A 24365-nucleotide genomic window follows, 5' to 3' on the forward strand; every position below is an offset into this window, starting at 1 on the left:
AAACTGTGAAGAATTCTCCTAGGTCCTTTGTATATGCATTATTACAATTCCATGCGGGTACTTTTTTCTGTAATAATTTACTATCAAAGTTTAATGCCCAGGTGCAAGCAGTTCTTTTCCCAGCACTCAGGTTGGAGAGTTAATATTTGCGAAACTCCCACAGGACCAAGCTCCAGGGACAGCCACCAAGCCCATCCCCCACTTCGAGCCCTACTACTTCCCCAGAGAGGAATCCCCACTCCCTCCTGCAACCACGGCTCCTACCACACACCATCAACAGCCCCAATCTGGACCCAGTTCCTAGCCTGACTACTTTGGGGCCCCATGTGCCCCAGACCGCACAGAAGGCCTATTTGTGCCCACATTACCCTCCATGCCTGTAGACCCGAGCACATGCATGCTTCATGGTCTCATCAGACTTCAGTTACAAAATACAGATCAAAGATAACATTATTATGAATTTTAAGAAGACCACAGATAGCCAAGCATTAAAACAACTACGGGGTCCTTCTTGGAGGAGGGGCTCCATGGGGCTGCACACTTTGCACACCCAAGATGTCCCTGGTGCCAGTTAGGCCCTTGGTGTCTAATGAACTGCGGCACATACACAAAGATCAGGTAGCCGCCATGGAGCTGGTATCTTTTGCCAGGCTTTTCCAAACGTCCCCTATGTGAGGAAGAACATGGGAGTAGAAACAAGTGACTATTTCTACTGCTAAAGTAATTGCTCATGGTGGTATGCCTTTGTGTTTTCATATCCATTATCTCACGAGAGCACCACAGCCCATTGAGGAAGTGAGAGAAAGGATTATTGGCTCTAATTAATTAATCCTCACAGCAATCCACAGCGGTCTGGAAGTATTTTTAATGCTGTCTGACAGATGAAGTCAGAGGTTAAATGACTTTCCTATCTACCTCACCAGACTGTTGGGAAGACTGCAGGAAAAACTGGTTTTACCAACAAGGAGGTAAAGAGCACATGTAAGTTATTACCATTATCCTTCCTTGGGAACATCACATGGTAAGGATGGGGGAATTCAATTCAAGTTTACCTCTAACTAATGAAGATCTCACCTTTTTTTTTTTTAAGATTTTATTTATTTATTTATTTGACAGACATCACAAGCAGGCAGAGAGGTAGGCAGAGAAAGAAGGGGAAGCAGGCTCCCCACTGAGCAGAGAGCCCAACACAGGGCTCTGCCCCAGCACCCCGAGATCATGACCTGAGCCGAAGGCAGAGGCTTAACCCACTGAGCCACCCAGGCACCCCCAAGATCCCACCTTTTAAGTGCTAAATCTTTTCAGCCCAGATTACATGGCCAAAAAACATAGGATCTCTATACCTTAATCCAACCTTGTCGCCATGGTCTGAGTCCATTCAAAAAGTGAAATTTGCTAATTCCAGAAAAATATGGAATATGGAATATGGAATAATATATAATATGGAAAAAATTATGCAGCCAGTTAAAAATACCTGACGTAAATTGGGAATATGAGTCTGGGAGATTTGAAAGAGAAAAACATGTAAGAGACTCTTACATGTTTGTAAAGTGACATATCCCTATAGAACTATAAAACTATAAAAATACTGGGTTAAAAATGTAAGTCATAAATAAAATCATGAAATTCTTATAACTCAAGGGCAACTAAAACATCACGTGTCCAGAATTTGTGAGACCCAGAACTTTAATAAGGTTTTCAATATATTTATCAGTAACAAAAATTCTAGGGGCACCTAAGCAGCTCAGTTGTTTGAGCATCCGACTCTTGATTTCAGGTCAGGTCATGACCTTGGGGTCCTGAGATCCAGCCCCATGTCAGGCTCCACACTCAGTGGGGGAGTCAGCTTGAGATTCTCTCCCTCTGTCCCTCTCCCTGCTCACACTTTCGCTCTCTCTCGCTCTCTCTCTCTCTCCAATAAATGAATCTTTAAAAAGGGAAATAAATAAATCTTTAAAAAGGGAAATAAAAATTTCAAATAAACTAAGCATTTACATCAAGAGTTAGAAAAAGAGCAAGAGAGTGTACTCAAGGAAAAATAGGAGGAAGAAAATAATACAGGTAAAGAAAGAAATCAGTGAAATGGATTTTTAGAGAAGGAAATTGAAGATTAAAAAACAAAGCTGATTCTTTAAAAATAACAAAATGGACAGGCTTCAGGCAAGAGCGATTTTTTTTTTAAGGTTTTATTTATTTATTTGTCAGAGAGAGAGGGAGAGAGAGCGAGCACAGGCAGACAGAGAGGCAGGCAGAGAGGCAGGCAGAGGCAGAGGGAGAAGCAGGCTCCCTGCCGAGCAAGGAGCCCGATGTGGGACTCGATCCCAGGACACTGGGATCGTGACCTGAGCCGAAGGCAGCTGCTTAACCAACTGAGCCACCCAGGCGTCCCAAGAACGATAGTTTTTAAGGGAGAGAGAGACAGAGATACTCACACATTCATACACGCACACACGCACATGACCTCTGTGTCCAAAACAAAACTCTAATAAAGACCTTGAAAATGAACTTAACAAGCGGAAAACCATTCCAACATCTAGGACAGGATAACTTAATACTGTAAAATGTCAATTCACCCCAAAATGACACATAAATTCAATGAAATTCCAATCAAAATTCTAGTTGCATTCTTTGAGAAACTTGAGAAACTCACTCTAAGATTCACATGGAGGGCACCTGGGTGGCTCAGTGGGTTAAAGCCTCTGCCTTCAGCTCAGGTCATGATCAGGGTCCTGGGATCGAGCCCCGCATCGGGCTCTCTGCTCAGCAGGGAGCCTGTTTCCCTTCCTCTCTCTCTACCTGCCTCTCTGCCTACTTGTAATCTCTGTCCGTCAAAGAAATATATAAAATCTTTAAAAAAATAATAAAAATAAAAATAAATAAAATTCACATGGAGGGGTGCCTTGGTGGGGTTGTGATCTCAGGGTCCTGGGATCGAGCCCTGCGTCGGGCTTTCTGCTCAGCTGGGAGCCTGCTTCCCCTTCTCTCTCTGCCTGCCTCTCTGCCTACTTGTGATCTCTGTCTGTCAAATAAATAAATAAAATCTTAAAAAAATAAAAATAAAATAAATCCTCACGGAAAGATAAAGGTCCGCAAACATCTAAGAGATAGGAATGTTCCAATAGACATTAAGACATACTAAAAAAATCATTTTTTTAGGATTTTATTCATTTATTTGACAGAGATAGTGAGAGAGGGAACACAAGCTTGGGGGAGCTGGATAGGGAGAAGCAGGCTGGAGAGGGAGAAGCAGGCTCCCCGTTGAGCAGGGAGCAGACACGGGCTCGATCCCAGGACCCTGGGATCGTGACCTGAGCCAAAGGCAGATGCCCAATGACTGAACCACCCAGGCCCCCCAAGTCATACTAAAAAAATCTCGCAGTATTTTTTTTAATGTATGATATTCTGACTATAGTCTTCAAATGCCATTTATGACTAAACATAATGAGAAATGGCTGATTGCTGGTTCAAGGCTGAAAATGTACAAGATAAACCCATATAGGGTTTATATGCTATATAGGAAGGATATTGCCCAAAATCACCACTCATGCTGAAAGGACCCACCAAGCCCACCCAGGAGCCAAGCTGAAAAGGTTCTCCATGACTGAAAGTAATCTAGTTAAGTATCAATAAAAATAATAGCTGCAACAGACTGAAGCAAATCAAATATGTTTAAGTCCATGAGTTCACAGTGATACAGAAATATAAAACAAACATTTTTAACTTTTTTAAAAGTCATCTCTATGCCCAATATGAGGCTCAAACTCATAATCCCGAGATCAAGAATCATATGCTCCAGTGACTGAGCCAACCTGGAGGAACCTTCCCCCACAAATAAAACAAATTTAAAAAAAAAAAAACTAACTGGTCACCTATGAAGATGCTAGCAAACCAACTTATTATTTTGAAACGATGTAAAGAGAAAAAGAATCAAGCTTTGATCCAGACTTTCCAAAATGAATTGCACCACCAAATAGTAGACCAAATAGTAACCTAATAGTAGACCAGGGGATATTTCTTTTAAAAGAAGTTTTCAAGGTAATAAATGAAGAACTGAGATAACTAAAATTTCATTATTTTGCATTCTTCAAAGAAATAACATAATTGGATACAGATAATCACAAAAATAAAGATAAGTAAGCATCCTGATGGAAGAGCCCCCCATCATGTAGGAAGCAGTCTTCTCCAAAACAGAAAAACAAACCTGAATCGGATCAAGCCTCTAAATCCCACTATGAATTTATAAGAAATATAGAGAACATAACAGCATATGAATACATTCAGCAAAATCAAGACAGGGAAAGTTTACAGAACAAAGAAGTTTCTTCCTTAAAGAAATACAAAAGGAAAGAAAGATGGAGGGAAGAAAGCGTAAATTAAAACTAACTTAAGAGACATATCAGTGGGGGCGCCTGGGTGGCTCAGTGAGTTGAAGCCTCTGACCTTGGCTCAGGTCGTGATCCCAAGGTCCTGGGATAGAGTCCTGCATCGGGCTCTCTGCTTAGCAGGGAACCTGCTTCCCTTCCTCTCTCTCCGCCTGCCTCTTTGCCTGCTTGTGATCTCTGTCTGTCAAATAAATAAAATCTTTAAAAAAGAGAGAGACATATCAATGAATCCTACTTGATTCGGATTCTGATTCAAACTATTAAAAACTATAAACACATTTATGAAATAATTGGGAATTTGAACATCAACCAGATATCTGATGTTGTCAAAGAGTTAGTGTTCTTTTCTTCTCATTTTGATATGGCATTGGAATTTTTTTTTAATTTTGTACCTTTTAGAGATATATACTGAAATATTTACAAATAAAATAATACATCTTGGGCTTTCTTCAAAACAATACAGAAGGTGTAAAGAATAGGTCCAGTATAGATTTTAAAAGAATGACTATGAGTTTATAATTATGGAAGTGGGGCAACAGGTATCTGGGAGTTCATTATATTAATCCAGTTTGTGTATGCTTGATTATTTCCTTAATGACAAAATGTTTAAAATAGTATGATACTTTTAACAAGACTATACAAGACTGTACAAGCTGATCAAGGAACAAAAGAGAAAGATCAATATCAGACCCGTTTTATATGATATATATCATAAAAGTATCATTATAAGGGGAAAAGATAAGCTATTTAGTAGATGTTGGAAGGAAAACTGACTCAATATTGTATAGAAAAACATAAACCAGAATCCTCACATAACACCATGTGCAAAGATAGAATCCGGATGGATTAAAGGCCAAAAATGTAAAAGGTGAAAACTATAACATTAACGGGAGAAAAAGATATCTTTAATACTTAAAGGTAAAGGACTTATTTAAAAATAGTTCAAATACCTAAAATACAAGGCAAAATATGATGAATTTGATCACATCAAAATTAAAGATTTATGTTTAACGAGGGATATCAATAACACAGTTGTAAGATGAGATACTGAAAAAAAAAGACACTGAGGGATGATATTTACAATGTTGAAAATCAAAATGGACTGACAGCTAGAATCCTCAATGAATTCCTACTCATTGACCTGAAAAGGACAAGAACACAACAGAAAGAAACATAGTCACATTCAGAAGAGAAAGTACAAAAGGCTAACAAGTGTATAAAGGATGCTCAAGCAGATTGGTGATTTAAAAAATGCAAATTAAAACAACACTGAGGTATCACTTTATATCCACTAACTTGACAAAAAGTAGAAAATGGGACGCTGCCAAGTATTAGCAGAAATAAGGAAAACTGAAATAATACTTGTGTATTTTATGATGGGATCTTAGTCTGTATAAACCTATGGTATGCTTACAATGCTTAATGACCAGGTCTCCAGAAAGAAAATGTAATGTTATATTATACAATATACTATATGTATTTTGTTACTATGCATAGGAAAATATATGTACTATGTATGTATATGTACATACTATGCATATGAAAATATATGTACTATGTATGTATATGCATATATATGTATATATGTATATATATAGTTTACTGTAAACTATAAAAGTTTACTATAAACTATATATATATATATATATAGGTTACTACAAACTTAATGGATAGCAAGGCATATAGCATCCAAATTACAAGTCATAAAATATACTATACTTCTTATTGTAACTTCCAGATAATCAACTGATTTTCACAGAATGCTTTTGTTGATTTTGGCCAAACTCTTGCATCTATGGCCAGCCTGTGGTTGCAATGGAAGGAGTGTAGTTCTGATACGAATGTTGCTTAATATTTTAGCTTGTGTTAAGGAAGAAGATGAAAAGCAAAGCAATGAAGATGTACATATGTTTGCCAATGATGTGAGCAACTTCCTTGCTAAATCAGATAATCGTTTTCATATACTGGAGGAATATTTCCTCAAAATTCTGTGCTATTCACAACATAACAACTATAGACTCAATACACTTTCAAACTTAATCGTGGTGCTTACACTGTCTTCATTCCTCTCCGAAGTCCAGACAATCGAGAAAACAGCAAACCAGGATTTCACACTTTTTCTGCGAAGGGCCAGTGAGTAAATGTTTAGGTTTTGTGAGCCCCGTGAGCTCTGTCAAAACTATTCAACTCGGCTACTGCAGCATCAAAGCAGTCGGACACATTATGTAAACAATGGGCAAAAATAGGAAGTAGGCTGGGCAGCCGGTCTGCCGACTCCTGCAGTAAATCAAGCCCTAATTTGTGGCATTTCCTGACTTTTGCTACAAATGGGATGTCACTGAACATGAAGAAATAAGCACAGTACTTCCACAATACAATAGAAGAGACATAAATGACTTTCAGAACAAAGATAACCATAAGATACAGTAAAATCATTATGACGTAATGAGTTTTGAGTATTTCTTATCTTTGATTTTGCTATAATTTATCTAATTATAATTACAGACAATGTAATATATAATACTGTGCTTAACAACCAGCTTTGCATAATTTCTGAAAATTAAGCCGCTTTGTGACCTTGATGTATGAATAAACTCACGGGGACGCTTGAGAAGAATCTGCCATACTTAGTCCCCTGATAGAGAGATTCTGCAGCTGGAAGAGAGGCTAGACACGGGTGGTGGAGACAAATGAAGTGCCGGGCAGCAGTTAGAAGAAGGGACCGGTGTACACCTAGGGCAGCTGGATTGCACAACCCCCGACATTCACCCCCCTCTATGTGGGCAGCATCTGCTGAGTAAACCAGAACACCACGATTGCATCTTAAAAACAGCCTTGGTGGCTCAGTCAGCAAAGCGCCCGACTCGGTTTCCACTCAGGGCATGATGTGAGGGGCCTGGGACTGAGCTCCACGTCGGGCTCCACACTCTCTCTCTCTAATAAATAAATCTTTTTAAAAAAGTGTTGAATTCTTCTTGCATCTATAATGGAATAACTAGGACTAAAGTAGTGCTCTTGCTGTGAACATGCAGGACGTTGCGCAAAATAAATGAAACAAAGGGTTTGGTCACTAGTCGATAGGCAGAAAAATACTGTGAGATCCCTGCCAGAAGAGAGAAGGGATACAAAGTCAAGTCCCACAATTAAGGGGCATGTGGGTGGCTCAGTTGTTGAGCGGCTGCCTTCGGCTCAGGTCATAATCCTAGGGTCCTGAGATCAAGCCCCACATCAGGCTCCCTGCCCAGCAAGAAGCCTGCTTCTCCCGCTCCCACTCCCCCGGCTTGTGTTCCCTCTCTCACTATGTCTCTCTCTACCAAATAAATAAATCAATCTTAAAAAAAAAAAAAGTCCCACAATTATCCTACATTTCTTCCTGGGAGGTGCTCTGTAGACCACAGTGGAGATCGGGGTGAGGCGGATACAAGCAGGGTATGGAGGGCTTGCTGACTTAAAGAGACAAAGATCAGGGTTCTGAGAGGTTTGAAGCAGTTGGAAGAGGGAATTACATCAAAAAACAAAAACAAAAACAAACCAGAAAACCCATATCTTCAGAATTCTACACTGGGAGAAACAAGAAGAATGACCAGTAACTAAAGGCTGAAGAATTTCCAGACTTCATACAGGTTGGAGAATGATTTTAATTTCTGAAAATCCAAATCGAAGAGTCATCACTGAACTTTTCGAGAACAAGCAGAGACTCTACAGAGGTAGCCCTTTCATAGTAAAGGTAAATTAGCCCTAGGACAAATGCTATTTTTAATTCTCTCTAACAAAACTTAAAAACAAGCCTTGACCAGAGGGGAGAAGAATGGGAAGATGGGCAAAATGGCTGAAGGGGGGATAGAAGCTTCCAGTTACAGAATAACTAAGTCACAGGAATGAAAGGCACAGCACAGGAGTACAATCAATGGTACTGTAATACTTGTGGTGAGCATGGCATAATGTATAGAGAAGCTGAATCATTATGCTGTACACTCGAAACTAATACAACACTGTGTGCCAACTGTACTCAAATACATTTAAAAAGAAAAAAAAAACAAGTCTTGAAAAGATTGAGCTGATACACAAGCCAATTAACTGCACGACAGAACAAAGTCCAAAACACTTTTAAAGAATACACAAAATCTAGCACTCAACAACATGAAAATCCGAATGTCAGGCAATTCATCAAAAAAATACCAGATGGGGCGCCTGGGTGGCTCAGTGGGTTAAAGCCTCTGTCTTCGGCTCAGGTCATGATCCCAGGGTCCTGGGATGGAGCCCCGCATCGGGCTCTCTGCTCGGCAGGGAGCCTGCTTCCTCCTCTCTCTGCCTGCCTCTCTGCCTACTTGTGATCTCTCTGTCTGTCAAATAAATAAATAAAATCTTTAAAAAAAATACCAGACATGCCAAGTAGCAGGAAAATAATAGAAATAGACACAAACTCAGAAATGACAGAGACGGGACACCTGGGTAGCTCTGTTGGTTGGGCGTCTGCCTTCGGCTCAGGTCATGATCCCAGGGTACTGGGATGGAGCCCCACATCAGGGTCCCTGCTCAGCAGGGAGCCTGCTTCTCCTTCTGCCGCTCCCCCTGCTCATGCACTCACTCTCTTTCTCTCTCTCTGTGTGTCAAATAAATGAAATCTTAAAAAAAAGAAGAAAGAAAGAAAGAAAGAAAAGCCCAAAGAATCTGAAACAGGATACATACAATGAAAACCAGACCAAGGCACATCAAAATCCAATCACTGAAAACCAGCTATAATAGGAAAATCCTAAAACTATCCAGGAAAAGAAGACAAGCATCATGTGCATACATGAGAACAACTGCAGAATATACAACAGAAAGCATGCCAGCCAGAAAAAAAATGTGACCCGCTCATAAGGGAAAATACAAACACTAGAAAGTCACAGAGAAAAAAATCAGTAGGCTTGAAGACAGTTTAACAGGAATGATCAAATCAGAAGTATAGATAGTAAAGGGTTTTCTTTTTCTTAATGAATGGAACTCAGTGGCCTGTGGATGCTACTGGACAATACAGTCCTGAAGATCCGTACCAAAGAAGCTCTGCCTTTGGCATTTCTGGGCATGCATGAAATTGATGGTAAGGAAAAATAAGAAAAAGAAGAGAATAACTTATGAACTAAGGTGTGGCAGGAAAAAGTATCTAGTTCCTTTGATGGCATTCAGTTATACCTGCAGGGGTTGCCTGCCATTACCCAGAAGGCTTTGCAGGCTCAGTCCCTTTACCTCCATATGTGGGAATGATATTGACCACGTGACTACAAGGCCTACCCAGAAGAACATGGGCTGGAAAGGAAGAGCTATTAAAAGCCATTGCCTGTGTGGTGACAGCTTGCAGGACGGAGCTGGAAAAGCCTGTGCCCAGTCAACCCAGCACAAGTGAAATTCTCCAAGATGCTCTGAAGGAGTACTGCAAAGAGAATCCTTTTTTTTTTTTAAAGATTTTATTTATTTATTTGTCATAGAGAGAGAAGCGAGAGCAAGCATAGGCAGACAGAGTGGCAGGCAGAGGCAGAGGGAGAAGCAGGCTCCCTGCCGAGCAAGGAGCCCGATGTGGGACTCGATCCCAGGACGCTGGGATCATGACCTGAGCCGAAGGCAGCCGCTTAACCAACTGAGCCACCCAGGCGTCCCAGTGCAAAGAGAATCTTAAAGACAAGATCACAGCAATCAGCTGTGTAGCAGATGTCCTGAAGGTCACCAAAGAAAAGAGATTCCAGGAGTTTTATGACATTGTCATACCTCTTATCAAGAACTCACCCAAAAGCACTGGCACTGGGACAAACAAAAATGAATATGGGAATAAGAAGAAAGATCTCCAGGTGGAATCTCCACGGGGAGCCTTTGGGAGCCTGGGCAAAGCCTTGCCCCCAATTGTGGAGGCCCAATGTTGTTATCGTCAGGAGCTGGGCAAGTGATGTGTAAGCGGCTAAAACTGAGCATGTGGGAAGTGCAGTTAGGAAACCTACCATCAATGAAGGCCTTTTTTCAGGGATTAATTCTTTTGGAACATGAACATGCAGATCCTGAGGCTCTGGCTGAAATTTTCCTTAAAACCTGTAAGTCAATCACATACTCTTTAGAAAATAAGACCTATTCAACTGTGAGAAAAGCAGCTTTATCTGTGAGAGAATTACTGCTTAAAAAACGTGAAGAATCAGGGGTGCCTGGGTGGCTCAGTGGGTTAAGCCGCTGCCTTCGGCTCAGGTCATGATCTCAGGGTCCTGGGATCGAGCCCCGCATCGGGCTCCCTGCTCAGCAGGAAGCCTGCTTCCCCCTCTCTCTCTGCCTGCCTCTCTGCCTACTTGTGATCTCTATCTGTGAAATAAATAAATAAAATCTTTAAAAAAAAAAAAGTGAAGAATCAAAACAGTGGAAAATGTACAGTGCTCCTGACTGAGTCTTTAGTTACTCTGGAGACAGATAGCAGACCTGAGGTTCAGGAGAAAGCATCAGAAGAAAACCCTGGAAAATCTGGACTAGATTTGAAGGGGAAGAACGAAACAAGTGTCATGTTCCCTGGGGGGTTGAAACAGTGGTATTCTTCGAAAACCCAAGTGGGAAAAATGTAAAGAATAATGTGTAGCATGCATCATTCCTTGACTGAAATTTTTAAAATACCTTTAAAAATCTAATACAAGTGTAACCAGAGCTCCGGAAGGAGAAGAAAGAGAGGAAAATGAGGCATAAAGAGTATCTGATGAATAATGGCTGGATTTCCCCCCAAATATGGTAAAGACATGAATTATCAGATCTAAGATGCTAAGTGAAAACCAAACAGGATAAATTTGAAGAAAATTGTATTCAATAGTCACATTGCAGTAATATTGGTATTATGATTTTGAAACATACATGGATGCCTAAACATTCACATTCACACATATAATACCATGAAAAAAATAGCAAAGAGAGATGAATTTTAAAAAATCAAAGGAACTAAATGAAAACCCTGTAATCTTTTTTTTTAAAGATTTTATTTATTTATTTGACAGAGAGAAATCACAAATAGATGGAGAGGCAGGCAGAGAGAGAGAGAGGGAGCAGGCTCCCTGCTGAGCAGAGAGCCCGATGTGGGGCTCGATCCCAGGACCCTGAGATCATGACCTGAGCAGAAGGCAGCGGCTTAACCCACTGAGCCACCCAGGCATCCCAAACCCTGTAATCTTTGATTTGAAATGGAAACATCAGTATAAACTCATGATTCATTATTCTCTTTCTAAAAACCACATAGTTCCTAGTTCTTCTCACTGGACAGGCCTAGAAATAATGACAACCCAGCAGCAATAAGTATCCCAAAATACAGGTAGTGGTGTCCAAACAGTATTTTCTCCCAAAGGAGCCAAGTCTCCTCAGTGAAATAACTGATCCTACGTCAGAGCAATCAGTATTCAAGATGGGTCTGTAACATCTTGTTTTGTCAGTAAGCAAGGAAGTTATCAAACACTAATCAGATGTATCAAAATAAACCAAAAATCAACTTTAAAGAGCTCCCATTGGTCAAAAAATGACAAAATTTGAGCATCAAAAAAACAGTGACTTCGGGACACCTGGCTGGCTCAGTCAGTGCAACACGCGACTTATGGTCTTGGAGTCATGAGTTCCAGCCCCACGCTGGGTGTAGAGATTACTTTTTGAAAAAAATTTTTAAAGTACTCCTCATCACTTGGCATCAGGGAACTACAGATCAAAACCACAATGAGATACCACCTCACACCAGTCAGAATGGCTAAAATTAACAAGTCAGGAAAGGACAGATGCTGCGAGGATTCAGAGAAAGGGGAACCCTCCTGCACTGCTGGTGGGAATGCAAGCTGGTGCAGCCACTCTGGAAAACAGCATGGAGGTTCCTCAAAATGTTGAAAATAGAACTGCCCTATGACCCAGCACTTGCACTACTGGGTATTTACCCTAAAGATACAAACGTAGTGATCCGAAGGGGCATGTGCACCCAGATGTTTATAGCAGCAATGTTCACAACAGCCGAACTATGGAAAGAACCTAGATGTCCATCAACAGATGAATGGATAAAGAAGAGGTGGTATATATATGCAGTGCAATACTATGCAACCATCAAAAAAATGAAATCTTGCCATTTGCAACAACGTGGATATAATTAGAGGGTATTACGCTTAGCGAAATAAGTCAATCGGAGAAAGACAACTATCATATGATCTCCCTGATATGAAAAAGTGGAGATGCAACATAGGGGGTTTTGGGGGTAGGAAGGGAGGGAGATAAAACATAAGAGACTCTTAATCTCATACAAAAAAACTGAGGGTTGCCAGGGGTGGGGGGTAGGGAGAGGGGGGTGAGGTTATGAACATTGGGGAGGGAGGGTATGGGCTGTGGTGAGTGCTGTGAAGTGTGTAAGCCTGATGATTCACAGACCTGTACCCCTGGGCCAAATAATATATTATACGTTAATTTAAAAAAATAAAACCAAAAAAATTTTTTTCATTTTAAAAACTAAAAGAAGACAATTATTTCAAAGGATTAAAAACCAGTGATTATTTTAAAAGCCATGAACTCAAAATAGTTTCACAAACTTCCAGTTATAAAATAGATAAGTCACAGAGATGAAAAGTATAGCACAGGGAATATAACCAATAATGTCATAATAACATTGTATGGCGATTACACCCAACATGGAGAACACTGAGCAATATATAGAATTGCTGAAGCACTATGTTGTATACCTGAAACTAACAGAATATTGTATATTACCTATACTTAAAAAAAATTCCCCTTCTCACCTTTAGAGTTTACTAGGACACCTGTCCATTATTTTGAAAATTGTTCAATAAAAGGAAAGAATCAAGCATTTATCATGCCTTCCCTCTATGAACTTCATTTCAGGGTAACCAAATAGTGGATAAGGAGAATTCTTTCCTCATGGAAAACTTCCTGCCAATAAATAAAGAAAGGCTGATAGACTTAGAAAATCACCCATTTCACAGACTACAAAATAATGGATCTAGGAAATGATCATCGCCAGTATAAATGAATACTGATTGCTCTGACGTAGGATCAGTTATTTCACTGAGGAAATCTTGACAGGAAATTTATAATTGATGGATCAAGTTGCCAACACTTAAACTCACTGATGAATGTTAACGTCACTAAAAAGTTGGACAAAAAATATGTGCCTCCTGATAATTATAAGAAATGGGAAATATCTTTGTGTACGGTGTAAGAGAATGGTCGAGTTTCATTCTTCTACATATAGCTGTCCAGTTTTCCCAGCACCATTTATTGAAGAGACTGTCTTTTTTCCACTGTATATTTTTTCCTGTTTTGTCAAGGATTAATTGACCATAGAGTTGAGGGTCCATATCTGGGCTATCTACTCTGTTCCACTGGTCTATGTGTCTGTTTTTATGCCAGTACCATGCTGTCTTGGTGATCACAGCTTTGTAATAAAGCTTGAAATCAGGTAAGGTGATGCCGCCAGCTTTATTTTTGTTTTTCAACATTTCCTTAGCGATTCGGGGTCTCTTCTGATTCCATACAAATTTTAGGATTATTTGCTCCAGCTCTTTGAAGAATGCCGGTGGAATTTTGATCGGAATGGCATTAAAAGTATAGATTGCTCTAGGCAGTATAGACATTTTAACAATGTTTATTCTTCCGATCCAAGAGCATGGAATGGTCTTCCATCTATTTGTGTCTTCTTCAATTTCTTTCATGAGTGTTCTGTAGTTCCTCAAGTACAGATCCTTTACCTCTTTAGTTAGGTTTATTCCCAGGTATCTTATGGTTCTTGGTGCTATAGTAAATGGAATCGATTCTCTAATTTCCCTTTCTGTATTTTCATTGTTAGTGTATAAGAAAGCCACTGATTTCTGCACATTGACTTTGTATCCTGCCACATTGCTGAATTGCTGTATGAGTTCTAGTAGTTTGGGGTGGAGTCTTTTGGGTTTTCCATATAAAGAATCATGTCATCTGCGAAGAGAGAGAGTTTGACTTCTTCATTACCAATTTGGATACCTTTTATTTCTCTCTGTTGTCTGATTGCTGTTGCTAGGACTTCTAATACTATGTTGAACAAGAGGGGTGAAAGTGGGCATCCTTGTCTTGTTCCTGATCTCAATGGGAAGGCTGCAAGCTTTTTCCCATTGAGGATGATATTTGCTGTGGGTCTTTCATAGATAGATTTTATGAGGTTCAGGAATGTTCCCTCTATCCCTATACTTCGAAGCGTTTTAATCAGGAACGGATGCTGGATTTTGTCAAATGCTTTTTCTGCATCAACTGGGAGGACGATGTGGTTATTCTCTCTTCTCATATTAATTTGTTGTATCACATTGATTGATTTGCGAATGTTGAAACCATCCTTGTAGCCCAGGGATGAATCCCACCTGATCATGGTGAATAATCTTTTTAATGTGCTGTTGGATCCTGTTGGCTAGGATCTTGTTGAGAATCTTAGCATCCATATTCATCAGTGATATTGGTCTGAAATTCTCCTTTTTGGTAGGGTCCTTGCCTGGTTTGGGGATCAGGGTAATGCTGGCTTCATAGAAAGAGTCTGGAAGTTTTCCTTCTGCTTCAATTTTTTTAAACAGCTTCAGGAGAATAGGTGTTATTTCTTCTTTGAAGGTTTGGTAGAATTCCCCAGGGAATCCGTCAGGTCCTGGGCTCTTGTTTTTTGGGAGGTTTTTGATCACTGATTCAATCTCGTTATTAGATATCAAAGATCAACTCAAAATGGATAAAAGACCTCAACGTGAGACAGGAATCCATCAGAATCTTAGAGGAGAACATAGGCAGAAATCTCTTTGATATCAGCCACAGCAACTTCTTTCAAGATACGTCTCCAAAGGCAAAGGAAACAAAAGCGAAAATAAACTTCTGGGACTTCATCAAAATCAAAAGCTTCTGCACAGCAAAGGAAACAGTCAAAAAAACAAAGAGGCAACCCACGGAATGGGAGAAGATATTTGCAAATGACAGTACAGACAAAAGGTTGATATCCAGGATCTATAATGAACTCCTCAAACTCAACCCACATGAAACAGACAAACACATCAAAAAATGGGCAGAAGATATGAACAGACACTTCTCCAATCAAGACATACAAATGGCTATCAGACACATGAAAAAATGCTCATCATCATTAGCCCTCAGGGAGATTCAAATTAAAACCACATTGAGATATCACCTTACACCAGTTAGAATGGCCAAAATTAACAAAACGGGAAACAACATGTGTTGGAGAGGATGTGGAGAAAGGGGAACCCTCTTACACTGTTGGTGGGAATGCAAGTTGGTGCAGCCTCTTTGGAGAACAGTGTGGAGATTCCTCAAGAAATTAAAAATAGAGCTTCCCTATGACCCTGCCATTGCACTCCTGGGTATTTACCCCAAAGACACAGATGTCGTGAAAAGAAGGGCCATCTGTACCCCAATGTTTATAGCAGCAATGGCCACAGTCACCAAACTATGGAAAGAACCAAGATGCCCTTCAACGGATGAATGGATAAGGAAGATGTGGTCCATATACACTATGGAGTATTATGCTCCATCAGAAAGGATGAATACCCAACTTTTGTAGCAACATGGACGGGACTGGAAGAGATTATGCTGAGTGAAATAAGTCAAGCAGAGAGAGTCAATTATCATATGGTTTCACTTATTTGTGGAGCATAACAAATAGCATGGAGGACAAGGGGCGTTAGAGAGGAGTAGGGAATTTGGGTAAATTGGAAGGGGAGGTGAACCATGAGAGACTATGGACTCTGAAAACAATCTGAGGGGTTTGAAGTGGCGGGGGGTGGGAGGTTGCGGTACCAGGTGGTGGGTATTATAGAGGGCACGGCTTGCATGGAGCACTGGTTGTGGTGAAAAAATAATGAATACTGTTTTTCTGAAAATAAATAAATAAATAATAATTAAAAAAAAAAGAAATGGGAAATATGCTGATACTATAAAATAATTTTTCGAAATAACAATAGTAATAAAGTCATAATCTCATCGAGCCTCTATATGTACCTAATCAGAGGTACTACAGAATAACAGAGGAACCAGTTAGATAACACCAACAGATATAATCAGCTAAATCCTGTATGTGGACAATTCTAAAAGACAAACTGGTTTCCTCTACAGATAAATGGCATAAAGAAATGGGGTAGACGGGTGTTATTATATAAAAAGAGCAAGGAGACTTAAAACTCACACCAACCAGGGGCGCCTGGGTGGCTCAATGGGTTAAGCCTCTGTCTTCGGCTCAAGTCATGGTCTCAGAGTCCTGGGATTGAGCTCTGCATCCACATCGGGCTCTCTGCTCAGCGGGGAGCCTGCTTCCCCTCCTCTCTCTCTGCCTGCCTCTCTGCCTACTTGTGATTTCTCTCTGTCAAATAAATAAATAAATAAGAAGCATGGTCTTAACCAACTGAACCACCCAGGTGCCCCAGGATCGCCTTCTAAAGGAATGAGTTAGCCTATTCCTAGGCAAAGATTATCGTTGGTCGCTTAAATCATTACATAACAGTTTGCTGGGTGGATGGATCAGGCTGCCACTATCTGAACCAACTAAGTAATCTTAGCATCTCCCAAGTGGGACAACTAAACATGCTGTGTTGCATGGCACCAGACTTCAAACGATGCTTGGCACACAACAGGAACTCACTACAATTTTGTTTCAAGCAGTCTGCCATTATGGCCCTGGACCCACTCTTCTACTCCACCAGCTCTCTGCGGCTTAAATGCTTCCTTCTGGACGGCAGAGCTGATCTTGGTTCAGGCTTAGGAACCCCCAGTGGTCTACTTTATAACACTGCTGCTATTGCTTCTGCCAGACAGCTCGGCTAGGACTGCCCACCTCCTGGACGGAACCACCTCCACAGAGCAACTCTCTCCCAGGGAACCGAATGGCTCTGGGGCCCTTCAAGTCTCTCCCATCTCAGTCTGACTTCAGTGACTTCCTGAGAAACCTCCCGCATCCCCCACCCCTTCTTTGTGCACGGTGAGAGGAATGGGGGAAGTTTTTCATCTTAGTGTCCTTGGAACCCAAGTATCAATGCCAAAAGCCTCTTTACTGTTTCTCCCAGGGACTTAAGAGCCTTCATAAAAAAGAACCCAGGGATCTGCCTCCACATCACAGAATTCCGGAGCTCGTATGCAGAAAGGCCCATCCAGGACACTCACTACTCATAGAGAATTGAAAAGCCATCTCTTCCTGGAACAAAAATGAAACACAAGAGGAGGCGGCAGCAAGCACAGGCAGTGTTAAGAATGAAAGGAAATAGCTGAGCACGCAAATTAAGGCCTTTTCTCTGAAAAGTAAGCCAGGCAGAGGTACCATGAGGGCTTCTAATGCTAAAGCAGTGATTAAAACCCAAAATGGAGCCAGAATGAGAGCTGAGCACAGCAGCACAAGATTTCAGCCTCCAGCAAAAAGTTCAGGGTGAGTGAAGGACATTTTTTACTCAATCCTGGTAAGGAACACCAAAGAGATAAGGCAAAATTTCTACAGTCACAGTTCAGTCATTAATAAAATAGAGAGCTAAAGAAATACATATGTATATATCCATAGTTTATCTTTCCATTAAGTATGCACACATTATTAAATCTTGTTTAAATCGCATTCGTGCTATGGCTTTGAGAGTTTATTGTTGCTTTTCCAGAAAAATCCATGACTGAATCATGTGCTAGGTTCCTTCTCCTTAGAAAAAAATCACCAGCTTCTAGCCAAAAGGCACCACTTTCACTTGGCTGTGGATATCCATCTTGCAGGCATGCTGCCCAGAGAAGAAACCAAACTGATATGAAGGCAAATGGTACAAGGACCAAACCATTGGTCAAGGAAGAGTTAGAATCTCTCCCCAACGTAAATTACTATGCCTGCTCTCATTCTGCCCACCCTGAAGCTGAGAAAGTGGTCATTTGTTATCTATTTTTTTAAAGATTTTATTTATTTACTTAACAGACAGAGATCACAAGTAGGCAGAGAGGCAGGCAGAGAGAGAGGAGGAAGCAGGCTCCCCGCTGAGCAGAGAGCCTGATGCGGGGCTCGATCCCAGGACCCCGAGATCATGACCTGAGCCGAAGGCAGAGGCTTTAACCCACTGAGCCACCCAGGTGCCCCCATTTGTTACCTATTAACATACAGAGTGCAGTGGAAGTTATGTTTTAATCCTAGCAAACACCTGATAGCACTTACTGTGTGACAAATACTACTATAAATCCATTATAAATAGATATTAATTCACGTAATTCAACTAGGAAGTCTTTGTAAGTCCACACAGGAAGCATGCAGCTACGGCTCCCTACTTCCTTGCACACTGGTCCCCTTACACCAAGCTTGTTTGTATGTCTTTTGGGGAGGTGGGGGGTATGTACACGGCCATTGAATCAGACCCCCACTTATTTGTAATAAACACTTGGCAGACAAACATTCTCAAAGGCTATTTATTAAGCTCCCAATATCCTTGGGGTGCTATGTTGGGGACCGTAATTACAGGCAACGTTTTTGACTCTGTTTCTTTTCTGACCGCCGGGCTGGAAGACCCAGGGAATGGGCCATGGTAACCACTCTTCATTTTCCTGGGCCATTGTAACCCTAATGAGATCCATTCTCATTGCAATTATAACAGTGCGCAGCAGGTGAAGCCATATGGAGTGTGGTCATCTCGAAGCAGGAGCTGAAAAGGGGCTTTTGTCTAGCCGGCTCCACACATGCGTTTTCTAAAATCAGGTCCCACCTGGTCCCGCCACGGCCCTGCAAAGAATGGCAATTGTCTGAAGCCTGACGCTTCAGTCCATGCCCACATAATTGCTGAGTGCCTACTGTGTGCCAGGTGCCGTGCTGGGCTTTTTCTCATGTCATCCTGTTGACCTCTCCGTGAGCCAGTTATCGTAAGCAACATTCTACTGCAACTGAGGCCCAGAGACAACATCAGGCCTACCCTAAATTGCATAACTTGAACGTGACAGCACCAGGATGACCACAACAGCACCAAGTGTCTTCATTCTAATGCTGAACTGTTTTCTACCAAGGAGAAGTTGTCACCGAAATCCTTTTCTTTTAAGATTTCACTTTTAAGTAATCTCTACACCCAACATGGGGTTTGGACTCACCACCCCAAGATCAAGAGTCACAGGCTCTACCCACTGAGCCAGCCAGGCGCCCCTGCCATTGAAATCTTTACTTTCTAGGTCTTGTCTTTCCTCATTGCTTGACTTGAATAGAGACTGTTACGAAAGATTCCAGAGAGGGTCTCTAAGCTCTTTTAGCACCATGTTACTTGACTGGGGGCTGCTGCTAACTAGATAGAAGCCCCCACAGCTCACCTACCCTTGGCACGTTCCATTCAGGAAAGTGGGGAGGGGGTAGAGACCGGATGGGTTGGCAATCTGATCCCAGAATCACGCAGATCACTGTGAGTCTTCCACGCTTCACTGCCCGGATGGAGGCTAGATAGATTGAGACGTGAAAAACTTGCGTTGCACATAATGGTTATTTTTTCACGATAACAACAGTGCCTCTTTCCTTCCCTCCCCCACACCTTCCCCCACCATGGCTAACCCAGCCAGCAGCACAGATAAAGAAAACTTAGAGTCCGCAGTTCAGGGTCACATTGGTCTATTAAAGCCTAACAAAGAGTAAAGCTTTATGCTGAAGAAAACAGGTTTACCTTGAATTTGTGAATTGAGAGGCTTCTGAAGTAGACAGAGAAAACCTTTAATATTAGGCAAACCTATTATTCCATAGGCTGCAATAAGATAGTATTTAATTCTAGGTGGCCACGTGGCCTAGCATACTAACCCTCAGAAGAATGTGTACTAGGCAGAGAGAGGAGCTTAGGTTCTAATTAGAGAATTTGGGGGTACGAACACGAATAAATGGTAGATTGTTTATGTGTATGTAAATAATAAAAAATAACGTACTCTTCTCAAGACCTTTGCGAATTCCTATCATCCTTACGCTTCCTGAAAGCAGGGAACACCTTCCGCAGGTTTCTGCCCAGGCAGCCCCCTCTCCGAACCGCTCTCTCCACTTACCGGCTCACCCCGCTTGAAGCTCTGGACCAGTGTCACTGCCCCTAGTCATGGTGGCCTTGAAGCACCCTCTGTGTCTTTGGGGACTTGGCATCAGGTCAGCTTTTGCTGCCAAGCCTACTGATCTCGTGCTCCTATGCTGGAAACCGACCCTCCATCTCCCCGTCAACACTAGACCCCAAGTTTCTGCTGTAATCCTCTAGCGGGATCTCTATTCTGAAACTCCGGCTCTCGGTCGCAACCCTGACCTGCTTAGTACTTCACTCTGGAAATCTGGAAAACAAAGCGGGGTCCCAGGGGTCTCTCTTTGCCAGAGAGATGCCCATCCTCAAACCCTAGCCCAGAGCCTGGGCCCCATCTGTGTGTCGGCAGCCTGCCTTCTCGATGCCGTGCTTCGCCTGGCCCATGGCAATGCCCTCCCCATCCCGTTCCACGGCCTCATTCACACCAGCGAGGCAGGCCCGGTTCCACGCCAACACACTCCTCCAAGCCTGGCCTGGATGTTCTCCCCTCCTCAATTTCAGCATCCAGTGGAGCTGCTGAGCAGTGTCACTACTGTGTTTAGTCACAGGGCTGTGGGCACAGAAGGAAAAACTGCAGCGCCACAGGTTGAAATATTTGGGGAGAATAAATTGCACTATCTCCAGCATCTAGCTGGACCACTGCAACAAAATGGTCTCTGGGGCCAAAGAATGTTTTGGAGAGGGTGCTGTATTCCACAGCCCAGCTAATTTAATAGTCTTTCCTCTCGGGACACCTGGGTGGCTCAGTCAGTTAACTGTCTGCCTTCGGCTCAGGTCATGATCTCAGGGTCCTGGGATCGAGTCCTGAGTTGGGCTCCTTGTCTTGCTGCTTCCCCTGCTTATGCTCTCTCTCTCTCTCTCTTTCTCTGACAAATAAATAAATAAAATCTTTCAAAAAAAAATAGTCCTTTCTATCTATGTCCATGAGATGTGGAGGCCAGAGAGACAGATTAGGACTATAAGTCAAGGAAGCAATTTGCCTAGCCATCATTACCGTTCTTACTGAAAAAAAGGAAAACAAACACTCAAACATGCTTGGCTTTTTTTTTTCTTTAAGCATCTCTTTCTCTATAAAACTACATAAAAAGATTATGATAATAACGTGAACTCCCAAAGAGCAGAAATTAAAAAAAAAAAACTTGTTGGAGTATATTTAGCATGATAAGCAATGAGCACTATATAGAAATGTTGAATCACTATTTTGTACACCAAAACTAAGAAACACTGTATGTTGACTATACTGGAATCAAAAGTTAAAACTTAATTGGGGCACCTGGGTAGCTCAGTGGGTTAAGCCTCTGCCTTCGGCTCACTCAGGGTCCTGGGATCGAGCCCCACATTGGGCTCCCTACTCAGCGGGGAGCCTACTTCCCCCTCTCTCTCTCCCTGCCTCTCTGCCTGCTTGTGATCTCTCTCTGTGTGTCAAATAAATAAATAAAATCTTGTTTAAAAACTTAATTTAAAAAACCAGTTGCCCTAATACCCAAAGCAAAGGACAATCTATTTTTCTATCCTTTTGCTGTCTTTGGGATGAGAGTATTTGGAGCATCTTTAATGCCTGATGAACAACCAACTCCTTTTCCTTGTCCTATGTCTGCTGCGTATTGTGAGAGCACTGTCCCTAACTAAGGATATACCAAGTTGATTCAACAGGAGTGAATTTAACAGCTGACCTGCCTTGTCCCCCTACCCGCACCTGTGAGTTTCCCATGATCAGGGACAAAGAACAAGGGCATAGACATGCTTTCAAAACACCATCATGGCCTGTGTATTTACTGCTCTTACCACTGTCAAAAAGCTCTTAGGTTAATTGAAGAAAGGTAATGTACTCCCCACTTTGATGACTGAACATTGTTGAATACTGATGAAGCAAAAATAGCCATGGACAGATAACTAGGCTCAAATCTCACCTGTCTCCATAGTTATAAACAGAATCTTTGAACTTTTATCTTCTGGTCTAGAGTCTTCATTTGCAAGGTGGGGGGGATTTCCAATTTTTTCTAGGGAACGGCCCAGTTCAAGAATTTATTTGAATTCCACAGGTCCAACAAGAATTGTATTTAAAGTTGTGTTGAGAGGATGGATCAGGAATGACAACGGAAGATCAAGATCTGAGCTCTGGGTGCAAAGTTCCCGGCTCCAGCTTTCTGTAGCATCTCATGACCGGGCTGATGCAACAAAGCCTTCATTGTTCCAGCACAGGGAACCTAGTGGCCCAGTGTCTGGATGATGTCAGAAAACACAGGAAACCTGGAGAACAGAATGAATTCCCTCCCTGAGAGACCACGGGCACTGTTTCATAAACATCTGTGAGGGGGTGCCTGGGTGGCTCAGTTGGTTAAGTGTCTGTCCTGGTTTCGGCTCAGATCATGATCACGGGATTGTGAGACTGGGCTGCCCATTGGGCTCCACACTCAGCTCGGCATCTATTTGAGATTCTTTTTCTCCCCCTTTACCTCTCTCACTCATGCAAGCATGCTCTTTCTCCTAAAATAAATAAACTCTTTTAAAAAATACCAGAGAGGGCGCCTGGGTGGCTCAGTGGGTTGAAGCCTCTGCCTTCGGCTCAGGTCATGATCTCAGGGTCCTGGGATCGAGCCCCACATCGGGCTCTCTGCTCGGCGGGGAGCCTGCTTCCCCTTCTCTCTCTGCCTGCCTCTCTGCCAACTTGTGATCACTCTCTGTCAAATAAATAAATAAAATCTTAAAAAAAATACCATAGAGCACTCGTTTCCACAGCAATTTTACTAAAACTGGAATGACAGAGAAGATTAGCATGGCCCCTGAGCAAGGATAATGCGCAAATCCGTGAAGCAGTCCGTATTTTGTGCAGTTCCCCAGCAAACCTCCACCCTTCTGGATCAGTGCCACAAATGGAGTTCGAAGCGGCCACTTGGGGTGCCTGCTCAGGGTCTGCACCTTGCTGCTAGTAACCAGGGGCCCTGAAGACACCTGAGGGGTCCTCCTGCCCTCCCACAGGATCCCCTGCCACTGGACACGAGACCTGACTTCAGTGGCCCTCTGACATTTCCACAGCTGCCTAGTCATGTTTTCATTACTAAGTGACCCAGGTAATCCTGGTGTCTGTATCTGAAGTCTTGTTCTCACTGGTTAAAAAACAAAACAAACAAACAAAACACCTGAGAGAATGGGCACAGCAATAGCTAGCATTGGTGTAGCACTTAGAGTGTTCCAGATACTGAGCTATGAGACAAGAGCCCAAGAATCAACCAACAACCTAAAAACTGAAGAATGGAGCAACAGTGATATGAAAGTCATGCAACATCGTTCATCAATTTAAAATGCTTTCAGGGTGGGGCGCCTGGGTGGCTCAGGGGGTTGGGCCTCTGCCTTCAGCTCAGGTCATGATCTCAGGGTCCTGGGATCAAACCCTGCATCGGGCTCTCTGCTCGGTAGGGAGCCTGCTTCCCCCTCTCTCTCTGCCTGCCTCTCTGCCTACTTGTGATCTCTGTCTGTCAAATAAATGAATAAACTTTAAAAAAAAATTTTTTAAAAATAAAATGCTTTCGGGGGCAGTTGGCTCAGTTGGGGGAGCACGTGACTCGATCTGAGGGTTGTGAGTTCAAGCCCACATTGGGTGTACAGATGACTTAAACATAAAATCTTTAAAACAATAAAAACTTGCCATTTGCAAGAACATGGATAGAGCCAGAGTGTATCATGCTAAGTGAAATAAGTCAGTCAGAGAAAGAGAGAAAGACAAATACCATGCTGTCCTGCTCATATGTGGAATTTAAGAGGCAAAACAGGTGAACATATGGGAGGGGGGGAAGGAGGGAAGGAAACGAACCATAAGAGACTTTAAAGGATAGAGAACAAACTGAAGGTTGCCGGGAGGGAGGTGGGTGAGGGGTGGGTTAGATGGGGGGTGGGGATTAAGGAGGGCACTTGAGAGCACTGGGTGTTATATGGAAGTGATGAGTCACTGAATTCT

The 24365-nt window shown here is 42.1% G+C and overlaps 2 pseudogenes; both read left to right on the top strand.

Annotated features, from left to right (window-relative positions):
• The first annotated feature begins 9362 nt into the window (after positions 1-9362).
• LOC122896481 lies at positions 9363-10868 on the top strand (annotated as a pseudogene).
• Positions 10869-23137: 12269 nt separating this feature from the next.
• Positions 23138-23238, top strand: LOC122897813 (annotated as a pseudogene).
• The last annotated feature ends 1127 nt before the right edge of the window (positions 23239-24365 follow it).

Source organism: Neovison vison, chromosome X (genome assembly GCF_020171115.1).
Source record: "Neovison vison isolate M4711 chromosome X, ASM_NN_V1, whole genome shotgun sequence".
NCBI lineage: Eukaryota > Metazoa > Chordata > Mammalia > Carnivora > Mustelidae > Neogale > Neogale vison.